The following is a 12615-nucleotide window of genomic DNA, read 5'->3' as shown; positions in this document are numbered from 1 at the left end:
GACAGTAGTGTCGTGGGAAAACAACGTGTTAACGATAACACAAGAGGAAACTATTCCATGCTCCCCGGGAAATTCTTTCACAGGAAAGAATAACAATAACGCCAGTACTTAAGCAGATTTACTATAATCCAACATTATTTTAAGCACTTTCCATATGTTAACATCTGACCACAAAACTATCGTTGTTTCCATTATACAGATAAGGAAATTGAGCCACAACAGAAGTGAGGTACATTGTCCCAAATCACACAGCTACCTGCCTTGCTCCTGTTTCCATAATCTTAACTACTGTTCTGGATTGTCTCTCTTCCTGTTCTCTAATCTAACTGACAACCCAAGATATCTTTTTGAGGCGGATACTATCATCCTCATTTTACAGAAAATTAAACTGAGGCTCAGAGAGGCTAAATGACTTGCTGAAGTTCCCACATTTGACCTAGGTTTGCCTGAGTCAAATGTCTGTGCTCTAAAGCTAACTGATTAACAGGATGATTGCTTAGAAAAAAATAGTTTAACAACAATGTATTTTATGTGTAATATTAAAATGATGTAAATTAGAAACTTGTAAAAAATATATGCATATTAAGATGTATTTAGTAATGTGATTCATTAAATAAGTAGAGGCAAGAATTTGGATTTTGATGACTTATTTTCATGAAGGTTAGTAAAACCAATGTGGGACCATATCATAGTGTTTGCCTCATTTTTTTTTCTGACATAAAATTAATAAAAGGATGCTCGTTTTGTGTGTGTCATATCTAGTTCTTTCTGAGTAGTGCTTAAAAAACCTTAAAAAAAATGTTTAACTGTTGACACTTGTTGTTTAAATGCAGATACCAGGAATAAGAAATATTGTATGCAAGCCTGAGAAAATTACATCCAAGAAATAAGAATTTTAATGCGAAGTAAAAATATTGTCCCTTTTTTGCTAAAAGGGATAAGGGTCATGGATATTCTATAGACATCTGGGTTTCCAAAGTGTTTTTAGAAACTCCTTTGTCTGCAAAGCCAAGAATCAATGGATTGTAATAACAATGCCATAATCTAATCACTGTATCATTAATGGTATTATATATGTGGGGCAACTGTGAAGCATCGTGTGGATCTACATTTCTTATTATAATCTTTTCACATTTCTTAAAATCTGTTTTGGATATGCCTTTCAGTTTTATTCTCAACACCATCATACTAAGTGTGGTGACCAGGGCCCCAGCTCCCCATCCATACTGAAAAGAAGTTGCTGCAGGTATCCGCCCACAGGGCCAGGACAGAAGTTACAGGTCAGCTGATCTCCTCAAGGAGGAAAGAACACACAGATGGTATCACAAACCACTTACCTTGCCACACATTAAAACTCCCCTCCCGTGAACACTGTTGAAATGAAATGTCCTTGTCCTAAATCCTTATAAGCTGTCCCTTGCTGCTGCGCCCTGCCCTGCCCCTTACAGAGCACTGACTTCCATTTCCCCAATGATCACCATTGTGTCTAGCTCCATGCCTGACGTATTCTTTGGTCCTGGGGCTGCGCTGATATGCTCTTCTAGAGCTGGTTTGGAATGCTAAGTCCATACTAACTCAAGATTTTATTCTGAGTGTCTCTTTGGCCTAGTGGTCACCTACCCCTATGAAATTCATCCTGCCAGGTTATTATTTCTACTTTACCATTTCTCTCCTGTGACTTCTCTACTCAAAGGCCTTCAGTGGGCTCCCCCATAGTCTACAAGATACCTATTTTATTTTTTAGACTTACAGTATTCAAAGATAACTGTAATTAGAAGGAAAAATTATAGAACTCACTTTCCTTCCAGCAGTTTTCATAGTAAAAAAAAAAAGGTGTACTCAAAGAAACCTAATATAAAAAGTGTTATTGAATTTCATCTTAAGAAGATGCTTGGTATTTCATAAATGTCTATAACAGATAAGATCTGTAATGTAAAATAACTTCAGAATTCTCACTACAGTTCATCCAACCCCTGAAAACAAAAGGATGGATCAAACAACAGGAGAGGAAGGGATGAAGAAGTGGAAAGGAAGGGTGCAGCAATGACTGGGGGCCAGTTTCCTGACCTTTCCCTACCCCCATTATAATAGCCACTGGTCAGAGGGAAGTAAAACTGACACTAGCTGTTTATCATGCTTAAGGTCAGAGTGAAGAACAAAAACCATTACATATCTCAGGATGCTAGGAATGTACAAGGATTAAATCAATTGACGATATTATCTCAATGGGAGAAGGAATTCTAATTAAATGAAAGTCTTAAAAACAACGACAACAACAACAAAAACCTTACACAACTACTTGTTTCAAAAGACTGATAAAGACATAGATCTGATGAGTCACTTGGTCTTTTCAAAGCCCTTCATTGACCCCTTTTCAACTTACAGTGAGAGGGATAATCATCCTATGGGAGCTTCCTACTTACCAATCCAACCATGCGGTCTTAAAAATCACCTTCTGCAGCTACAGACAATTCGTGTACCAAATAAGTTGATACAAGGTGCCAAGAGATAGCATAATTGGATTAGGTCAAATTCATTACATTAGTCAGAGCTTTAACAGACACAACTGTGCCTGGCATGTATTGGATATTAAGGGATGTACTGGGTATGGGATACCAGAAATATACGGCAGGACCACTGTCTTCAGGGAACTGGTATGCTGGCAAGAGGCAAATAAAAAGAAATCATAGCAGAATTAATATAATTAATTGAAAGGCAGTGTGGTATAGTGGAGTCATTCTGGAAGTAGAAGAGGCTAATTTTACCTCTAACTGTGGGACCTTGGGCAAGGTATTTAATCAGAACTTGAGGATTCATACTGGCTTTATGGTTCAAATAATGGGTAGACGTTTCTAGTGGAAAGCCTCCTGCACACTAAGCATTAAATACATTAGAACTGCAATGCTAATGCTAATGATGATATAATGATGTGTCCACGTGAGAGACAGAAAATGACAGGATTAATAGGAATACCTCTACAAGTTGGAGTCGATGAAGAGAGAGCACAGTCTTGGGTTCACGGGATCAGAGCTGAGTGGGTCCTGTAGTATCAGCAAAGGTGAGTGAGGCAAAATGTTTCAGGGTTACTAAGGGAACTATCCGTAGGCCTTCAGAATTGCAGGCGGTTTGTGCTTTGGCATTGGGTGCAGGTGATAATATTTAATTGAACACTTTGTCCACATTCTCTGTGACTCATCCAAGAGCCTCAGTGCTTATGATTACCATGGAATTGGTGCCAGCTTTGCCTCATCAAGAATACCAGATGTAATGTAATTTTAATGACCTTCATTGTGTTTGAGGCTTCCTTGCTAAGATCCAGCATCTCATTGCACATTTAAACTGACCTGAGTTATACTAATGAAGATTAATTGTTCATTGATTAAGGGAAGATGAATCACCCTATTACTAAAGTGAACTTTCTATCCTAAAGTAAAAGTGTATTGAGCTTCAAAAATACTGGCTCATATATGGCAAGAGCCTCCATTTAATTGTCATTCATTTTATTTTGCCCCAACAATAATGGCAATAAAATCATCTAATAAAAAAATCAAATTGAAATTTTATTAGTTTTTCTCAAAATATATATATATAAAGTGATTGAGTATAGTAGAGGGTTTTATGAACACATTCTGAATTATTTTTTGTCAAAAATTAAGTGATCTTATTCCTATGAATCAAGCTCAGATAATTAGTTATATCATTTAAGGGGTGTATTAAGCTGCATGTACAGAGAAACCTGAACACAATGGCTTATCCAATATGTGCTTAATTTTTCTCACTAATGAGGAAACCAGGGAACTCAGGAACCAGTATTTTTTCCCCTCTCCATTGATCTGAGTGTTTGATATTTGGCATGGTTGCAGAATGACTATATTCCAGGCAGAAAGAAGGGAAAGGACAAAGGGAAAAAATGCCTGTGTCTTTTGAACTGGTCCAATTTTGTAAGGAAGCCATACACTTTTTCTGGAATCTAATATCCCAAACTTATTTACACCCAATACACTTTTACTGACATCTCTTTGGTTGGGCCTATGCCTCATAGCCATCCACTGTTATCTGGAGACCTGGGAAACCCCATTATTTTTTTAGCCAGGCACATTGTTCCTCAAACAAAATAGAAATTATTTGGCAGGAAGAAGGGAAGAATAGACTATACTGATGTGTACAGTAGATGAAATGGTTTTCTTTGATGGGTTTCCCCACTAAACGTCCCCTTGAGGGGAATGTTCTATGAAAGTGTACATGACACATCAGAATTCCTTGCAGAAAGCACAAACACCTGGCAAGAAAGATGAGGAACACATAATTGCCAAAGCATATAACACTTGACCAGGGTTGGAGAACTTCTGAGCTTCAACTTCTGCTCTGCCTCTCTCTTCAGGCTTCAATAGCCTCACAAGGCATAGTTCCTGCTTCCAGAATAAAGTTTTCTTTATATTGGCAGTATGGTGTGATGCATGCTATGTGGTACATATGAAATGTGGTATATATGAAATAGACATGGTAAAGCACCATGTCAAGTATATAGACACTGAAGGTAGAATGCCTAGGTCTGGGTCTAAATTGCAGCTCTGCACTTATTAGCTGTTTGATCCTCAGCCAACTGCTTAAACTTTCTGTGCCTCAGTTTCCTTATCATCAGTTGGTAACAGTATCCTTCCTTATAGAATTGTTCTGAAGATTAAAGAGGTTAATATATGTATAGCATTTAGAATAGCACCTGTCACATAATAAACACTCAATATTTATTAGTTATTATTCAATTTAGCTTTTTTAATTTTACTTCAAATAAAGAAGGTGCGATTTCTAATGTGTTGAGAGTTAGAAATACTTGAGAACAATTCTAAGACATTTTAAGTATGGCTGGATAAGTAAGGATGGTTGGGTAGTAACCATGAGGCCACGATTATCTTGTTAGGTGAATATAAAACTCTCTGAACTTGGACTCTGATTCTTGTTCCTCCTTATATCTGTAGGTCCCATATTAGGTGTCCAGTTTGTGACATATACTCAGTGTGTACTGATAATGATTAGTGGAAGTCATCTAATTGAAAGTTCCTTGTGAATTGATGAAATAGATAAAGGACTTCAGGAATTAACAGAGCTAAAGATGGGAAAGGAATTCTAAGAATTTTTCATTTAGCAGAAAAGAAAAGCTCATTCCGGCAGGGATGGGTGGGGTAGGATGTGATGGAATGCCCTGTTAAAAAGGGACAATGGCAGCAATGCGTACAATGTATACAGAGAACAGTAGATAACTGGTTTCTTTGACCTTGAACATGATGGGGTAGTGAAGAAGCGGGTTTTGCCAGTTGGTTGAAGGCTTTAAATTTCAACTGAATACTTTGGGATATCAGATTGAATGGATAGACAGTAAAAACTATTGCAGATTCTTTCACAAGAAAATATCATGAAGAATATTGTGTTTAAAAGGATTAGTTAAGCCGTAGGGTGCATAATTAATGCAATTTGAAAAAAAAAAAAAACTAGAGGAAGAAGACCTACTAGGAGATGATTAAAGTCTATAGGGGAGGTCTTAGGGCAGCTTCTCTTCAAAGGCCTGAGATTAGAAGTACAGTCTCAATTTCTTTTTGAGGGCATAATGGCAGCATCAAAAGACATCCTAGTCTCCTCCTAAATTCCCTAAAGAATTCTAAGCATTTTTCTAAACGCTCACATTCACTTAAGAGAGAAGTACTCTTTCTAAATCTGAAAAAATAAATTGCAAAGTAGGAAAAGAAAGAACTCACATTGCTAGTGAATTTAGATTTTTTTTTAGCATAACTTTATTTTTAAAAGTTATTTGTTTACTAGATTTTTTTGAGGGTACCATATTTTAAAAATTTTACTTTACAGAGCTACATTTTTTTGTGAACTGAAAATTCTTTAAGGGTTTCTAATCCTTCATTAATTAAAGCATTTCCTCTTCTCTACCAATCTGTTGTCACTTAAAGTAAGATAATTGCCATGTATTTTTGCCTACTTTCTAAATTGTTAGTATGATTCTCTTGCAAGACACTGGCAATTTAATAAGTATTTGCTGATTACCTTATGTGCTCTATGCATTCTGCTGCTCACTGGTTATATAGAGATGCATGAAAGAGACATAATCCATACCCTCATGAAATTCACATAGATGCAAAGACTGACAATATGTAAAGAGATAAATAAATCATGAAATCTGATGAGTTCTGAAGGAAAGGAACAAGATGCCAAGGTAGGGAAATATGGGAATGCGGCAAAGTGTGACGAGTTAGATCTACTTCAGTAGATGGTTCACCTCTAAGGAGACAATATTTAAGTTGAGGCCAAAAGGATAAAAAGGATTCAGCCTTGTAAAGAGTAATAGCAGAAGCATTTCAGTAAAAGAAATATGCAAAATCCTAAATTGGTGTATCTCTCAAGGTATATTTAAAGGTGGTGATTGAAGAACATTTAATAACAAGACATTTACAAAGGTGTGAGTTAAATTAAGGATAATCAACAAGGAATGATGAAATAATCTGGGCTAGAAATAGCAAGAAATTGTTATCACACATTGTCCTGAAGAGGCAAAAGTTGGCTGACTGCCCATTACCTGGAACGAATAGCTATAGCTATAGGAGATAGCTGACAACAGGAACTGTGGCTTTCAGAAGAAAAAAAAGCATCACTGTTGAGCTGCAACCAAGCAGAAAAGTAGTTGAGATCATAAAGGAAATCATAGTTTTGTTAGTTTTCTATTCTAATTAACATAAAACATTAAGAAAGAATATAGTAAGCAAAATTTTACAGAATTAAAGGGAAATATAGACAATTCCACAATAATTGTTATTTTTTTTACAATTGAGGGAATAACTAGTTAAACATCAGCATATGCATAGAAGATTTGAATAATACTAGCCTAATTGATATTTGTAGACCACTTACCAGTCAATACCCAAATTTAGGAATGAGACAAAGATGCTCACTCTCAACACATCAACTGAACACTGTCTGTGATGGTTAGGCACATGTGTCAATTTGGCTAGGTGGTAGTGCCCAGTTGTCTGGTCAAAAAATGCTGTGAGGACAATTCATGGACTTAAATCATCAGCATGTTCACAGCATCTATGGCTGAGCACATTTGCAGTTGACTAAGGGGAGGGCCTTCCACAATGAGTGGCATTTAATCTAATCAGTCAAAGGCTTTAAAAGAGAAGTCAGAAGAGAGAATCTTTCTCTTCACTTTAATCAGCCAGCCTCTCCTGGGAGAATTCATCAAAGATCTTCATCAGAGTTGCCAGCTTGCTGCTTGCCCTATGGAATTTGGACTTGTGCATCCATACAGTTGCATGAGACATTTTTATAAAATCTTATATTTACAATATCTCCTATGGGTTCTGTTTCTCTAGGAATCCCTGACTACCATACTGTCCTAGAGGTCCTAGCAAGTATGACGTGGCAAATGTAGGAAATAAGGGACATAAATATTCCAAAGAAAGAAGTAAAATTACCTGTATTTATAGATGCAAAAATTATTTACATAAGAAAATCCTAAGTAACCCACAAAACAACTAGAACTATAAGTGAATTTAACAAGATTATATGATACCAGGTCCAAATACATTTATCATTAGTTTTCTTGTGTATTAACACCAATTAAAAGATAAAGTGGAAAAAAATCCAGTTAAAACAGTGTAAACAAAACATAAAAACATAAATTTCTTAGAAATAATTTAACAAGATATACACAAATCCTCTTTACTAAAAACAGGTCATTGTTGAAAAAATAGAAGATGACCTAAATAATAGTAGAGATATTCTCTGTTCATGGATTGGAAGATTCAATGTGGTTAAGATGTCACTTCATCCAAATTGACCTATAGTTTCAAGACAATCCCAGTAAAAATGCTGGTAGATTTTTGTTTTTGGTAGACATTAAGAAACTAATTTGAAAATTTATAGGGACAGTGAACTCAAGACTTACACAAAGCAAATACATTTTTTAGATGCTGTAAAAGTTGGAGGATTTCTACTATCTTATTTCAAAACTGTCTATAAAGCTACAATAATCAAGACAGTGTAGTGTTCATGAAAAAGATAAACAAATAGATCAATGGAACAAAATAGAAAGTCCAGAAGTAAACTCATATACATATAACTGGTTGATTTTTAATAAAGGAGTTAAAACTATTATTTTTCAACAATTTATTTATTTATTTATTTATTTATTTATTAGAGACTGACCTCTGTCCTTACCTCTATCGCAAGAATTAATTTGAGATAGATCATAGACCTGAAGGTAAAGCTCAAATAATAAAGCTTCTAACAAAGGTACTAAATGGAAATCTTAGTAATTTGCTGGAAGGTAAATATCTTTGCACGCTGAAAGGAATGATCATAAAAGAAAAATTAGATTTCATTAAAATGAAAACTTCTGCTAATCAAAAGTCATCACTGAAAAAAACAAAATAAAACAAACAAACAGGCAAGCCAAAGACTGGGAGAAATATTTTCAAAACATGTATCTGGTAAAGTATTTCTATCCAGAATACACGCAGAACTCCTGCAATTTAATGACAAAAATGAAAACAACACGATAAAATTTAGCAAAATATTTGAATAGACTCTCCCTGAAGGAAGATATGTGAAAGACCAAAAAGCATGTGAAAAAGTGCTCAGTATCATTAGTCATCAGGGAAATATAAATGAAAATCATGCGAAACCATTATACCCCCTTCAGAATGACTGAGAATAAAAAAAAAGTAACTAAAGCTTTCATATACTACATTGGTGGGAGATTAAAATGGCATGACCACTTTGGAAAAATTTCTGGCAAATTCTAAAAAGTAAATGTCTACCTACCCTATGACTCAGAAATTCTATTTCTAGGTACTCACCAAAGAGAAATGAAAGTATTTATCAACAAAATTCTTATATAACAATGTTCATTATAGCTTTATTCATAATAGCAAAATACTGGTTACAGCCTGGTATTCATCACCAAGATAATCTGCAGTCAAACTGGTGTGTAATCACACAATGGAAGACTGCTCAGCAATAGAATGAACAACTGATTTATGTAACATGGAAAAATCTAAATAGTAGTATGCTGTGTAAAGTGTGCTTTGTACAAAAGGGAACATACTGTGTGATTCATTTATATGAATTTCTAGAATAGGCAAAACAAGTATATGGCAAAAATAATCAACATAGTCATTATTTCTGGGAGTGTGAATTTTCAAAACTCAGAATGGCACATGTAAGTTTCAAGCAATTCACTGTATGTAAATTTTATTGGCAAAAACTTATATATTGAACTCTAGTTAACGACAAGCATACTGAAGTGTTTGGGTGATGTCTACTGATGCCCACAACTTATTTTGAATTCATCAAAATGTACAAAGGATTGGCAGATGAATAGAGGGATAGATCAATGGATGGATATGTGATACATCAAATATTAGCAGAATGTTAACTGTGGAATATTGGTGTAGGTGTTGACTATACGATTCTCTGTGTTTGGAAATATTCATAATTAAATTTTAGGAAAAATCACAGAGGATGATTGGAGGGCCCTAAATGCATTCTTCCCTTTAATTCCAACCTTCCTTCACAATGAGTATCAAGCAAAACTTGAAATAGGAGAAAGGCTAACCTCCCATAAGGGTTGTTAATAAGCATTTTATTGATACAGCCAAATGATTCTCCCATTTTAGCACTGACCTGCCTAGTATACTATTTTTAATCTGTGGAGCTGGTAATTGTAAAGTTGGCTAATTCTATTTGAGCTGAATATGTGTGCAGACTCTTAAGTGAGCTAACCCTGTCCATAGTTATTTTAAGCTATAGATATAAACTCCCAAGATTGACCATATTTATTGCTCCAAATTAGCAGCATTTGAGGCAGAGCAACTCTTCAGGTACAGAGGTATAGTTAATAGTTCATTATTGTGTCTTAGCCCCACCCTATGTGATTTTATATATCTCCTGCCTGTTGGAGGTGATTGTTTTAGAGGACTGGACTGCTTAAAGGCCATGTATTTAATTTACCACAGATCTAGTAGCACTTGCTATAACTGCACAGAACACCTGAAGTTTCCTTACTATAAAACAACATTTTCAACAATAAAGTTTTATGGGATACCACATGTGTTTTAAGATTCAGACCCAGTGTTGCTGAGAGCTACTTTTCGGTCCCACCCTTTACCTTCAGTTGAGTCTACCTGCTGAGGCATGAGGCCATTTCTCAGCTATTGCTTTCTAGGAATTTGTTTTTCCCTCCAGAAAAGTTGGGCTTGTGAATGGAGCTCACTGGCATGGTTGTGTTAAGGATCTCATTCTCTCACACCATTTTTATTACAGCCACTATTCTCTTGAGTGAAGTAAATGGGGTGAGGAAGGTCTGAGGGGGGCAAAAACATAGAAAGACAAAAACATTCTGGGAAAGAGAGAACTGTTACTGCTTTCATAACTCAGAGCATTTTCTGGAGATTTATCAGGTGCCCCTTAGCCCTATTTTGAGGTGGTTAGAGTCTTAATTGGAAGCTAAAAAAATGTTGTGGCTGAAGATCAAAAGTTAAAAACATCATTAATTATTAATAGGCCTGGATTCTGATGAGAGCATGCTTTGGGTCAGCAATGAGTCAAGAAGCACTTAACAAATAAGCAGCCTTGCAGACTGTGTTTGCAGTTCTTGATGGAACGAGGAAAATAAAAAGAGACGGGACTTTATTATCTGGATATAAAGATCTTTTATCTAAAAATGATTACTCTGTTATTTAAAAGCATTGCCCATGACCAAATTCTTAAAATAAACTATAAAGAAAAGGTGACCGTGTTAAAAGAGTGATGGTCATTTGAGCCAAGTTCGACCTTCACATATTAAGAAAAGGCATTTTGGTTCTTCTAAACTTGCATTCATTTTGGCTACTGTAGACTAATCTGAATTTCTCCTAAGTAGGTCACAGATAAATTATGCTGTGGCTTGTTTTTAGTTTAACAGCAGCACAGGGACAGACAAGCTGCATCTCAGAGAGAAACAGAGGCTTCTGGGTACCAGCTAGAGTTACTGTTAAGAGTCCAAGCATGATGAGTTCATGCTTTATTCTTTACCCCCCACATGAAAAGTTCTTAGCCCCCAGTTTTGCCTCAGGCCAAAGCCATGAGGCCATAGCCTAAAGCTCTTGATGAATCCTTATAGACCTCTGTGGTCAGAATTTCTCAGGCAAAAGCAGCACAGAACAAATGCATTTCACTTGATGTCTGCTGCTTGAAAGCTTAGGGCGAAGATATCTCTTTGTGAAAGTAAAAAAAATAAATAAAATTATGCTTATAAAGTCATTCTTCATCTCTTCCCATTTGTGTATGCAGCAAACACTAAATATTGTATTGCCTAGAAGGAAGTCAAACACAAGTGCCCAGCGTGTCTTAAATAAAATAAGAGGCATGTTCATTTAGTGACTGTGAGTGATAATTCAACATGAAAATCTGGGGGAAAAGAAATGATCTTGGGAGCCCCTGGGCAAACCTAGAGAACTGGCACATGGGCAGTCAGCAACTCGGCTTTCCTTGATTACCAGTGGGGATGTGCATTGCCTTTTTTCCTCCTGTCTTTATTCTTTTTCAACAGCCTGCCACATGCAATATGCCAAATCTCATATGAAAGAAGCCTTGCACACATTCGCACACACACACCCTCACATATATACACTGGAACTAAAGAACCTTCAGCAGATCCCAGCATAGGCAGGCAGTAAAAACAGCCATCTGCACTGAAGCCCAGGATTCATTCAATTATACTTGCCCGAGTTATTTGTTTGGCTTTGCAATGTAAAGAGTTCTGTTTTATTGTTGGAACTTTTCATGCTGTCGAATTGTTTTCAAAACTCTTCCCCGCCCCACCCCCCATCCCCAGACACTTTTGGCATTTACCAGCAGCGAGCAAGCACCAGCAATGGAACACGAAAATGTGTTCGCATCCAATGAGCATTAAAATCTTTACCCTGGTCACCTGCCAGCATCAGACTAAGATTCCTGGTATTTAATGGAGAGGTTAAAAAAAGTTTACAGGTTTAATGCCTGTGGCACACTGGTCATCTTTCAAGGTTTTGAGGATTAAAGTATATGAAATTCTTTCAAGCAAGTTTGAACAAGGGTGTTGGGAAGCATGGATGGCAGGTGTCTGATCGACAAAATCTTATCCAAGTTCAATCTTCTGAGCATAATGTTATTAACCCCCAACTCAGATTTCATGCTTGATCCTGAGAATCCCAGCATTGCTATAATCCAGTTAGCTAGCGAAGTCAACTCTTCGTTTTTATTCAAGTCAAGGTTTTTTAGTATTATGTATGTTATCAATTAAACCACGTAATTGCTCCTGTACAGTATTATTTGTGAAAGTAGGTATTGGTCCAAAATAAATATTAATATGCATGCTGAAGAAGGTAAAATATAATCACTGAAGTTAAGTCCCATTCTTATTGATGACCATAATACTGATACTTTTGGTTGAAATGGAAAAGTCCATATTCTCCCCCGGAGTAGAATATTATATCACAATAATTTATCACATGCAATCTTTTTAATTTTTTTATTTTTTTATTTTTTATTTTTTTATTAACGGAAAGAAAAAAAAAGGAAATTAACACAACA

This window comes from Tamandua tetradactyla, chromosome 14, assembly GCF_023851605.1.
Source record: "Tamandua tetradactyla isolate mTamTet1 chromosome 14, mTamTet1.pri, whole genome shotgun sequence".
NCBI lineage: Eukaryota > Metazoa > Chordata > Mammalia > Pilosa > Myrmecophagidae > Tamandua > Tamandua tetradactyla.
The sequence above is the reverse complement of the archived record's forward strand: the minus strand, read 5'-3'. Positions refer to the sequence as shown.